This window comes from Schistocerca americana, chromosome 4 (assembly GCF_021461395.2).
Source record: "Schistocerca americana isolate TAMUIC-IGC-003095 chromosome 4, iqSchAmer2.1, whole genome shotgun sequence".
Classification (NCBI taxonomy): Eukaryota; Metazoa; Arthropoda; class Insecta; order Orthoptera; family Acrididae; genus Schistocerca; species Schistocerca americana.
Genome location: NC_060122.1, coordinates 730,107,649 through 730,120,318, shown reverse-complemented (window position 1 = coordinate 730,120,318; position 12,670 = coordinate 730,107,649). Strand labels below are relative to the sequence as shown.

The 12,670-nt window shown below is 43.0% G+C and overlaps 1 non-coding gene across 1 annotated transcript; it reads right to left on the bottom strand.

The window, feature by feature from the left end:
* Positions 1 to 1,619: 1,619 nt before the first annotated feature.
* On the bottom strand, positions 1,620 to 1,692 carry Trnaa-cgc. The gene has a single exon. It is a non-coding gene; the product is annotated as a tRNA-Ala (tRNA).
* Between the last annotated feature and the right edge of the window lie 10,978 nt (positions 1,693 to 12,670).

The window sequence follows — 12,670 nt, the reverse complement described above, 5'->3', positions numbered from 1 at the left end:
CGCTGGAACGAATTCACCGTCTGGAATCAGAAATAGTCGATCTGAAATCAGGGACTAAGAGATTAGGAACAGAAATGAAGCAACACCACTGCCTTTGTAGCAGTTGCGGCCGTTAGCTCAGCTTCAGAACCGAAGGGCAAAATAGACAAACGCATACAGCAAGTCAAATTAAAACAGTCGAGTGTTCCCTTCTTCATATCGGAAAGCAATCATGACGCCCAGGACATACATGAAACAATCACCAAAACAATCAGTCGCGCCGCGCGGTCTTAGGCGTCTTATCACGGTCCGCGCGGCTTCCGCTGTCGGAGGTTTGAGTCCTCCGTCGGGCATGGATGTGTGTGTCGTCCTTAGCGTAAGTTACTTTAAGTTAGATTAAGTAGTGTGTAGGCTTAGGGACCGTTGACCTCAGCACTTTGGTCCCATAAGACCTTACCACAAATTCCCAAAAATATTTTTTCCAACCAATCCCAGACAAGACAAAATAAGAATAAAAACAGTCAGATACAAGACAAAGACAGTCATCTTAGAAACAGAAACACAAGCAAGTAAAAGGAAAATCGTAGAAAAGATAGTCCAACTAAAAGACATTAGATGTGAACAGCGGAAGAAATTCCGACCTCTCCTTGCATTGTATCAGGTCGTAACTACTCTAACCGATCAGGACTTCATGGAGGAACTATACAAGAACTATTTAAATGAACACATCTCTAAGGAGAAGTTCTACAAGGAAGTCAAAATAAAGTTCTAAACTGGCCCAGACGGTAAACGAACAGTTAATAACGTCCTAGAACTCACTCCAAGGGTCCATGTTCTAATGCTACAAAGGGAGAGTGTTTATATTCAGAGACCCTATACATCAGAAATTTTGTAGCTGTTCAGAAATGCTTCAATTGCTGGAGCCTACGTTACCCGCCAAAACGTGGTGATAAAGAATCGGTCTGTGGAAAAGTGCGAAGCCAGACCACAAGAAGTCAGAATGCCGAGAGGAAACCACAGTTGGATGTATACCATGGAAAGTAGAAATAGAACATGTGATAAGGCTGGGGAAACTGACAGCCCTACCTGCAAGCAGTTATACGAGAGACAAATAGATCGCTCCGAATATGACATTACCAACAATGTTCGCTAACGCGGAGTGCAACTATAAAGGTCAGACACTAAAGCCCTTCTTAAATAAGCTATAAATATGCAGAGAAACAACATACGCAAGCACAAACATAAGTCTCCATCAACTACAACTAGAGATTGGTGGCGTGCAGTCGCTTGGAGCCAATTCATAGTTATAGCACAATTCACAGATCAAGAAACGAACAAAGATGTTTTAACATCAGTGATCGCGCAGACGACGTGTGTATGCAGGGACCTATTGACTACCAAGTACGAAGATTGATAAAACACGATATGTTGCAGTGGACAACCTTCCAGACCGGACGTCTACGAGTGGTGGTGGTGGTGAGTAGTGTTTAACGTCCTGTCGACAACGAGGTCATTAGAGACGGAGCGCAAGCTCGGGTTAGGGAAGGATTGGGAAGGAAATCGGCCGTGCCCTTTCAAAGGAAGCATCCCGGCATTTGCCTGAAACTATTTAGGGAAATCACGGAAAACCTAAATCAGGTTGGCCGGAGACGGGATTGAACCGTCGTCCTCCCGAATGCGAGTCCAGTGTGCTAACCACTGCGCCACCTAGCTCGGTTCTACGAGTGGAAGTGCTGGCAGAGGAAATTTTCTACCAATGTAACAAAACAATCAGAAAACAAACACGAAACGATGCTCTAGGGCAACTCAGTTATACCAAAACATATTCATCTCGTAACACCTAAAAAAAGGAACAGACAGACATGCTGACACATCAGTACTAGAAACACAAAGACACAACAACTGTTAATAGTTCACCAGGTGAAAACACATGATTAAAATTACATTCAAAATATGACTCTAGCGAATGTTGACCGTAAATAAAGCCCGTACATTTTACATGTGATGACAGCACACACAGCACAGACACACAAGGAAACAGTCACAAAGAAAGCACTCAGTTCCCAAACAACTTGGAGATAGGCAAACAATATTCCAGAAGTACAGATACTAAACGTCCACTGGTAAACATAACAATCTACTTACTAATACTGTTAAAAATACTTCATCCAGACACAATTCCCAATGTACACAAAAAGTAGAGGAACACAAATGTCACGATGTTTCACAGGGCAGATACAGAAACCCCCCTAATAACACCATAATTACGTAATAGATTATGATAATCGCGAGAATAACTTACGCAGAAGTAGGTTAGAAGATAGGGAAATTTTCCAGACAGCTCTGCGTCTGGTGATACTTCTCAATCACCCATAAGGTGAAAAATATGTTTCCCTGCAACAGAACAGACCGACTCCAAGATATTTAGGATAGAGAATCGTGAGCTCTGCAGACTCTTAGGACAAGCATGCGCACGAAAAGATGAAGGTTCAAAATGGCTCTGAGCAATATGGGACTTAACATCTGACGTCATCAGTCCCCTAGGACCTAGAACTACTTAAACCTAACTAACCTGAGGATATCACACACATCCATGCCCGGGGCAGGATTCGAACCTGCCACTTTAGCGGTCGCGCTGTTCCAGACTGAAGAGCGGAGAACTGCTCGGCAACACCCGCCGACGAAGAGGTGAAGGTTCAAACATAAAGTTTATAAGGACTTCGTAATGGCGTTTGGGTGCGCTTGGGTTACGACCGAAGAGACACCATAGCGCTCTGCCTGTACTAGATACCCCCCGCTGTCAAGATCTTACAACTTAACTGCAATAGGAGCACTTTTGTTGGAGTGGAACTGGGTAGACTTCTGAACAGGCTTATATAATCTGTCTCCAAGAGCCACATACACATGAGGGTGACTCCCAAGCTTTCCCAAACATCTCATGATAATTACTAGGACGCCAAACGTCGAGGCTGCAGTTGTAATTGTGAACATAAATTACATAATCACGGGACTTTGTCCTGTACATGTAGACACAACTGAAATTAAGCATGGACAAGAATTTGGGTTATCAAATCTACGTACGCACAGTATTCATATGATATACAGCCTTTTGCTGACCAAATAAGAGTGGCATAATTTTCTAGGGCGAAAGATTACTCACAGTTAGTGACATAAATGCACGTTCCACTCTATGGTATGCAAACAGAACAGACAATAAGGGAGAAATCGTAGTTGACACAATAAATGAATGCAGCCTTTTTGTTCTAAAGAAAGCAGGACATACACCTACATACTGCAGCAACGCAGTAGGATCAGCAATATTGGCACCTCACTAGCAAATACGGAGTCCATGCAATACGTCAACAAATTGGAGGTACCAGAAAATGCCACACACTGTGACTATAACGCCATTCTGATCCACACAAACACACCCACAAACACGAACACACAAACTTCACATTAACAAAAACAGCGACTTCTTGTAAACAATGCTGACTGGAAAAATTAAGGGAACTGATTGAAGCATTTTACGGTAGCACAGACTATAAAGCTCATATTCTGACGGACCTGCTTCAAAACGTACAACAATTAGCTATTCCAAAAACCGGCCGCACACCGAAACGGAAACTCCCCTAGTCCATTGAGTTAACAAAACTGAGGAAAAATGCTAGAGACAAAAGGAAACATTACCAAAATGTAAAAACAGCACAAGAAAGGGAGGTAAGATTGCAACTGTACCACGATGCAAAGCAAAAATAAAAAAACAATTTATGTAAGACCAGACAGGATCACTGAAACAATTTTGTCAAAGTTCGTCTACAAAATAATACGTGGGGGGGGGGGGGGGGGAAGTGACCATTTCAACAGCTAACAGATAAGGTAAAGACGCCAACAGTACTGTCGATTAGGCGTACAGATGGCGCTACTACAAGGGGCTGGAGATATTTAGCAGAGTACCTGCTGAATATGCATCTCTCTGGTGATGAAGAGGCGAATGACCAGTCACATCACTCAGGCTTACGAAGACAAACGGAGGACACCTACACAAATGCCCCGGTAATGTACCACTTGCCCAAGGGGAAGCGTTAGCAATAAAACAATTAAACAATAAGAAGACTCTTGGTCCAGATGGCATACACTCAGAAACACTAAAAGTTACTGTTGCACAGGCCACTCCCTTTCTAGCAGAGTTACTGAAAGAAGCGCTAATACAAGGTTGGGTCCCTGTCAGGTGGAAAACAGGGAATGTAGTAACCATAAAAAAATCAGAAGGTCGACACCCAACAAAGTCACAGACCCATCAGCCCCTTGAACACTTTGGCTAAGGTGCAGAAGAGGCTCATGTGTGATCCCCTACAGTCACACAGGACGCTCTTCGACCATAGTCCACATAAGTATCGTTTTAGACCAGAAAGCTCAACAGACGATGCAGTTAACCACAACCTGGAAATAAAACAGGACACAGACGAAAAATACGCAGTACCAATACCAATAGATACGGCAGGTGCCTTCGACAATCTATTGTGGCCTGCCTTGCTCGAACCGCTACGAGAGATGCAGACATTAACTAACAGTCTTACACAATAGCTTACTCGACTTCTGCAGAGATAGGTTGGTGCAATGGCAAGCAGGAACACGAAAGGTTGTCAAGAAAATAAGAAAAGGATGCCCACATAGCTCAACCTATGGACCAGTTTTCTAGGATACTGCACGATGATGATGGGGTGAAGGGTACAGTAGCCTATGCTGATTACTTGCTGGTAGTAATACCCGCAGACTCGAGAATGCAAGTCGGAAGCAGGGCTACACAACACCTCATTAAAATAAGAGACTGGTGGAGCTATAACAAGCTCACAACTGCGGCAAACAAGACAGCACATTTACTGATCAAAGGGGCCTTGCAGAGAAACCTCACCATTAGGCTGAGCAACAGTTGCATACAGAGGAAAATAACAATACACCAGATGTACATCGCGACGAACGACTGAAGTTCACCAAGCACATAACACTTACAACTCAAAAATCAACAAGACTTACGCACAAATTCGCGACGTTAATCTCAACTCACTATAGACTACCATTGCAGAAACTGCGAATGTGTCATACAGCCCTTTTGAAATCTATAATGTGTTTCCCAGAAAGTATCTGGGCCATCGAGTGTCACTCACGAACCAAAAAGCCATTGTGAGGCGTGGACAAAGAGGTGTATTTTTCAGAATGTCAGGGGCATTTGGCACTAAGTCCGTGGACATCCTATGCGTTGTGCTTGCAACATACCCTACTGACATAACCGTTAGATACAGAGCAGCACCATACTGGCTCAAAAAAGGAAGACTGGATAAGGTATATGAGATAATAGGGATATTACAGAAAAACGCCAGTTAAATCTTAGGAAAGTGTAGACATTGTAAAAAGAATGGGAAATATCTGACAAGAGCCGTCGGGTTCCCTCGTTCTTCCCGAACATCCGGAAACGGTTGAGGCTCAGAAACGTTGACTCAAATCGCGGGGGTGTACTTGTTGACGGGCCATGGGCCTTATCCTACTCATCTGCACTGCTTTGACCTTACCCGGAGTGATATGTGTACGTGGTCAACATGGATCTTCCAACACGTAACACTAAACTGAGCCACACTCACACAAGTAAGGCCAAAATCAGAAATCGAAGACACAGGGCAAGCATTGAGAACTGATGAAATGTCAAGAGCGCTACATAAGACTTATAAGCAGAAACGATCATGTACAAGTTCACGACCCGAAACACACCGTACACCACAACATGATGGGAAAACAGAGATTCGAACACCTGTATGGAAACAGATGAAAATATAGACACGTATGATGATGCGAACACTCCAATATCACCAGATGCATATACGCCATAATAGCAAATCACTAACAGCAAGAATTCTGCAAGTAATACCAACATAGAATTTATAATTAAGTTAGTAATAGAAATAAAACAACTTATGTTCCTGTTTGTACAAGTAAAATAAGTAATTATTTAGTTCTTTGGGTAATTATTTTCAAACAAGTGAACTTGTAATTTGTGAAATGTATAAGATGCAAAATGTACAACATGTGAGCTTTATAAAATTATACATAAATTTTCATTTGCAATAGAATAAGACGGAAATACACAAACGCAAGCGCACAACATAGATAAGAAGGTCCCTACGGGGTACGAGGCTCGAAGTCACCTTCCGCAGCTCCTCTCCCGCTTACGGCGCAGTTAAGTGGAGGAAGTAAGTGTGGTAACAAACGGTACTGTTATGCATCCTTAGCGGTTATAGGCGCTCAGTCTGGGACCGAGGGACCGCTACGGTCGCAGGTTCGAATCCTGCCTTGGGCGTGGATATGTGTGATGTCCTTAGGTTAGTTAGGTTTAAGTAGTTCTAAGTTATAGGGGACTGATGACACAGATGTTAAGTCCCATAGTGCTCAGAGCCATTTGAACCATTTGTTATGCATCTTATACAAATCACGTAGAGTTAATATCGCAATATACATACATATAGTGGTATCCACAGTAGAGAAGAAGATGCTAATTCATGTGAGACAGGCTGGGTGTTAACCAATGCCATCCCAATTGAAGTAGCTAGGTAAATGGTCCTCTTTTATTATCTAAATCTTCCCCTTCCTGTATTAGTTTCTTCTCAAGAATATAGTAAAATTTGTTTTATTTTCTCAATTGCGCTCTCTGTATCTTCTGTTTTTTTGTTTTGTTTCTCTTTGTTAATCAACAATTTAATTATATAAAAACCAGGAAAAGTACTAAAATTCTGAAAATTGTCTCGTTTGTAGTAGCAAACGACCTACTATAGTTACAAGGTCAGCACCTCTGTAATGTTAATAAATAAATGAATAAATAAAGATCCAATGCGCCAACTGCACAGAATTTGGCGCGATATCCTTCAGGAGGACCTCCAACAACGCTGTCAATCAATGCCGAGCTGAATAACTGCAATATAACGACCAGAGGGGAACCAAAGTGTTATTGACTGGTCAACTTGTGAAGATCTTTCTCTTAACCAAATCATCCAATTTTTCTCAAATTGTCATCATTTATTTGTCTTTACATGTTCATAACATCTATCGATCTCCATGCTACTCGGATAATTCCTTCGTGGTGTGTCTTTTTTTATCATCTGAGAGGGTGTATACACATATACATATATATCTTGAAAATTATTGGTCCTATATCAACGTCTGAAAACTTCTCTCAATTGAGAAAGACGTTTTATGTTCTTTTTGCTAGAAACTCTTTAGTCAAATCACCAAACCACACTGTTGGTCCAATATTCAGTGCGTTCTTTTATGTTGTTCATTCGGTGGCAGTGTGGAACTGTATCGAACACCTTTTGAAAGTCAAGCAACACAGTACCTATATGGGTGCTTGAATGTTTTGCTTTCTGGGTCTCGTGGAGCGGACAGAGCGTTCTGGGTTTCATACAGTCATTGTTTTCGGTGGCCGTGTGATTCTACAGAGGAGATTTTCTGTCCCTATAAATGTCATAATAATGCAAACATAAACATGTCCCTAACTTGTACAACAGACCGTCGTCATAAATATAGGGCTATCGTATATTCGTCTATTCGACGACCCTTCTTGAAAACAAATGACCTGCGCCTTTTTCCAATCATTAGGAAGGCTTCGGTCCTCCAGGGACCTACAGTACATTGCTGGTAGAAGAGGGGCAAGATCTTTCGCACGTCATGTTTATTGCACACCCATTTGTAACAACTTCTTAGATTCCATATGTACATCTAGCCATCCACCCGCAACATTCGGGCGTCGTACGTGGCTTTTGCCCTTTCAGTTACCAACGTGCATCACGTCGAGATGGCAGCTAGCCTGTGGCTGCGTTAAAATTGGGTTCAGTGTTGCAGCAGTGTGAATATCAAACACACAGCCCAGACGTCTGCCTCCGGCGACCACGCCACGTTATTATCTGTCTGGCTAGACCTTCATCACATACGAGCAGTATCCGTTGGTGCGCACCACGTCTCGTCCTCGTGTATGGATGCCGAATTAGCGTCAGTTCTGCAAATGAATTACGATGTTTTACAAATAACCTTGGATCATTTCGTAAATTTTGACAATATCGTAGAATTCGCTGGTCCAGTTTCTCAACTTTATCAATGGGAGTGTTGTACGCTTTTGCGGACCTCAGACAGAAAAATCCAAAGGACTGCAATCAGGTAATTTTGGATCAGGATCGATCTCCGTCATGGACCATACTGGTCAGGAAGTTGTTTAATCCGTAATGTTGTATGTTCAACATATCTACAAAAATGTCTACATTCCTACTTTGAAACCACCGTAAAGGCAAAGGGTAATTCCCGTTATAACATGCTGTACTGGCCCATGGTGGATGCCGTCTACGTTGGGAGGGTTGGGTAGCGGCAATGGCTCGTTGTCGGGATATTGGGCTTGCGAGTACATGTAAACAGGAGTACATGTAAAATGCAGCTGCAGCCAACCTCAAACCACAATACTCGTAATGTTGCTTCACTGCGACCGCACCAGTTCTGACGCGCGTTGTGGGCACCGCGCGGAGGACCGCTGAGGGCAGCAGTCGGCCAGAGGCTCGCCGTGACGTGTCAGAAGGAATGATGACAACAGGACAAGTCCTCTGGCTACGCAAGCTTCTGCTGCTTGCAGCAAGGCCTGCCTGCGTCACGGGAGCCCACCGTTGTTCTTGCAGGGGATGCCAGACTTTGGGGGTGGAACTCACCCCCGCAGGTGATGGCCCGCAGCACCAGTTCGGCCCCAGCAGAGTAGGAAAGCGAGCGTCTGTACCGCCCTATTCTCGAACAGCTGCCCTCCAGGGAATATCAGCTACAGCCGAAGTGTGCTGGAAAGTGGCCCACTAGTGGGATGGTGCCAGTTCCAAGGATGTGTACGTAGAGCCAGCAATTGTAATGGAGGTCCGTCTCCTGGAGTAGCCCTCTCCTCAAGAGCTGTGCTGTGAGACTGGAATCACTTGCCCAAAATATTATGGGTAGTTATACTGGTTAGAGACTCAGTTGTTGTGCGTTGTACCGCTTCTAACCACGAATGTTGCAACGAGACAGTCGCTTGAATTGTGGAAACCGACCAGCCTTTTTCGCCTTAGCCTTGTTCTTTTGCTGTGTCAGCGATATTGCGATGATAAACCGGGCTCAGCGCGCAATGCATAAACAGGCCGGTTGGCGCAACTCCTATAGCGGTGTTTTGGTTCCAGTCGGCCTCAAAGGTTTCTCGTAGCTGCTGCGGCAGAGCTGCGATTTTCATAGCGACGCCCGTCATATAGTGTCCGCGCTACAACGCAATAAGGTTTCTCCCTCTTCCATTCGTTTACTGAGTGTGGGAATAATGATTCCTTAATTGCCTTTCAGATGATTCAAATGGCTCTGAGCACTATGGGACTTAACATCTTAGGTCATCAGTCCCCTAGAACCTAGAACTACTTAAACCTAACTAACGTAAGGACATCACACACATCCATGCCCGAGGCAGGATTCGAACCTGCGACCGTAGCAGTCCCGCGGTTCCGGACTGCAGCGCCTAGAACCGCACGGCCATCGAATTGCCTTTGTGCGCAATGTAATTAGTCCGACATTGTCTTATCAGTCTCTATATGAACGATTCGCAGGAAACAAATATTCCTAGATTTATCACGTAGTACCAATTCTCGTAAGTAGAATTTCGTGGGATAGTTGATGCCTTCTTTAAGAGTCGGGTTCATCTGCATTTCAGTGAAGATTCCCTGCCGTTTAGGCAAACCTGTATTTCTTCGTGTTATTTTTCTTCGTGTAATTTCAGACTTCCTCATTAGTCCGATTTAGCATGGGTCCCATATACCTGCACAGAAGAAGATGGTGAAATGGCCGGTGAGCCTTAACGGGGAGCTCTCATTACTCATTCGGAAATGTCCGAAAGAACAGATACCATATCTATATATATATGATGGTACCTGTTCTTTCGGACATGTCCGAATGAGTAATGAGAGCTCTCCGTTGTTGACTTATATCAACGCCTGTATGCAGCTAGGGGTATTCATTTCATTGTAATTTTATTCTAACAAGCTGCATGGCCAGCGATGGTATCTGTTCTTTCGGACGCAGCTCTCCATGGTACTGCAACCTGTGCAACTTCTTAATCTACGAATAACTACTGCACCTACATCAGCTTACTGCATTCAGTTCTACGATTTTTATCACCCCCCCCCTTCCCCCCGCCCCACTTCGACATCCCTTGATGTCTCGTAACGTATTCTATTAACCGATCCCATCTTCCAATCACGTTGTGTGACAAATTTCTTTTTTCATCTGTTCTGTACCTCCCCATTAGTTACAAGATCAACCCATCTAGTCTTCAGAATTCTTCTGCAGCACCACATCTCAAACGCTTCTCTTCTCTTCTTGTCTGAACTGCTTGTCACCCACGTGTCACTTCCATACGAGGCTACACTCCAGAAAAATACATTCAGAAAATGCTTCCTAGCACTTAGGTTCGTATTTGATGTTAACTAAGTTCTTTCCTTCATAAACGCTCTTATTGGCGTTGCTGGTCTCAATTTTCCATCTTCTCTACGACAGTTACTTTGCTGCCCAAATACCAAAACTCATCTACAACTTTTTGTGTCTCATTTCCTAATCTGATTCCCTCAGCAAAGCCTGATTTCATTCGACTACATTCCATTACCTTTGTTTTGTTTCTGTTGTTCTGGCTCTGACAGAATTACAGTGTCATCGGCAGTCCTCAAAGTTTTTATTTCTTCTTCCTGAACTTTAATTTCTTCTCAGTAGTTTTCTTTGCTTCCCTTTCCTGCTTTCTCAACGTACAGATTGACTATCAGCGTGGATAGGTTATAAACCTGTCTCACTTCCATCTTACCCACTGTCTCCTTTTCATGCCCTCCGACTCTTATAACTGTAGTCTAGTTCCTGTGCAAGTTGTAAACAACCATTCGCTCACTGTATTTTATCCATGCAACTTTCAGACAAACAATGTATTCCAGTTAGCATTGTCAAGAACTTTCTCTAAGTCTACAAAAGCTGTCAAGGTTGGTTCGCTAATCCTTAAGCTATCTTCTGAGATAAGCCGTAGGGTCAGTATTGTCTCCTGTATTCCTACATTTCTATGTAACCCAACCTGATCTTCCCCGAAGTCGGCATCTACCAATTTTTCCATTCTTCTGCAACAAATTCCTGTCAATATTTTGTAGCTACGAGTTATTACATTAACATCTTAGTAATATTCACACCAGTGAGCACCTGCTTCCTTTGGAATTGGAATTATTACACTGCACATTCTGTCAGTTTCATTTTTTAGACGTCTGTAATATTCCCTATTGGTTCCTTCATTTTCTGGATTTTTATGTTTTCTCCTATAATCAGTTCATGTGATACGCAACGGTTTCTACTAGGTCTTGTCTTTTTATCTATTTAATCCCCTGCTGCCTTCACTATTTCATCTCTCAGAGCTACCAATTCTTCTTCTTTTGTATTCCTTTCCCCCGTTCAGTCAATCGTTGCCTAGTGCTTCCTCTGAATCTCCAAAACTTTCCCATTGTTTCAACTTATCCAGGTCCCATTTTCTTTGTTTCCTACCATTTTGGAATATCTTCAGTTTCAATCTACACTTCATAACCAATAAATTACAGTCCAAGTTCACACCTCTCTCTGGAAACGTCTTATAATTTCAAACCCCGTTCCGACTTATCTTCCAATTCCAATACCTCCATGTCTCTGCCACGAAAATAAAACATTCTTTCAGGATTCTTAAACCAATAAACAGGACGATTAAATTATTCTCTTTGCAAAATTCGACCAGGTGGCTTCCACTTTCTCTCCTTTTCTGTAGTCGATATTCTCCTACTATTTTCCCTTCTCTTCCTTTCCTATTACCGAATTCCATTCTCCCATCACAATTAAATATCCTTCACCCTTAACTATCTCAATACTTTCTTTTATCCCCTCATACATTCTTTCAGTAGCTTCAACTGCGGTGTTAGCTGACGTATAAACTACTGTGGTGGGTGTTGTCTTCATGCTACCGTTGCTACAATAACTCGTTCGTTATACTGTTCATAGGAGCTAAGCCACATTATTATTTTCTTATTCGTTGATTTTGTTTTGAACCAGCCAGTCAGTCAGACGGTTGCCGCTGCAACTACTGAAGGAGCTGCTGCCCCCTGCAGGAACCAAACGTTTGTCTGGGATGTTCACAGATAGACTTACGTTGTGGTTTCACCTACGGCACTGATACCTGCATTGTTCATACACACAATCCACCTCCTCTTGGCAAGTAACCTCAACTGTCTTTTTGCGGATTGTAATTAGTCCGGCTTTATCTTACCAGTGTCCGCATGAGCGATACATAGAAAATAGAAGTATATTCCTAGATTTATCACGTAGTGCCGATACTAAGAGAAAAAGATTGAATAATCAACGGAACGATAACGTTCTACGAGTCGGGAGTCAAAAGCTTGAACGTGGTAGGGAAACTAGAACATCTGAAAAGGGAAAAGCAAAAGCTCAATCTAGACATAGTAGGGATCAGTGAAGTGAAATGTAAAGAAGACAAGGGTTTCTGGTGAGATGTGCATAGGGTAATATGAACGGCAACAGGAAATGGTTTAAGGGGAGTAGGATTCGTTATGAATAGTAACATAGGGCAGAGAGTGTGTTACTGTGAACATTT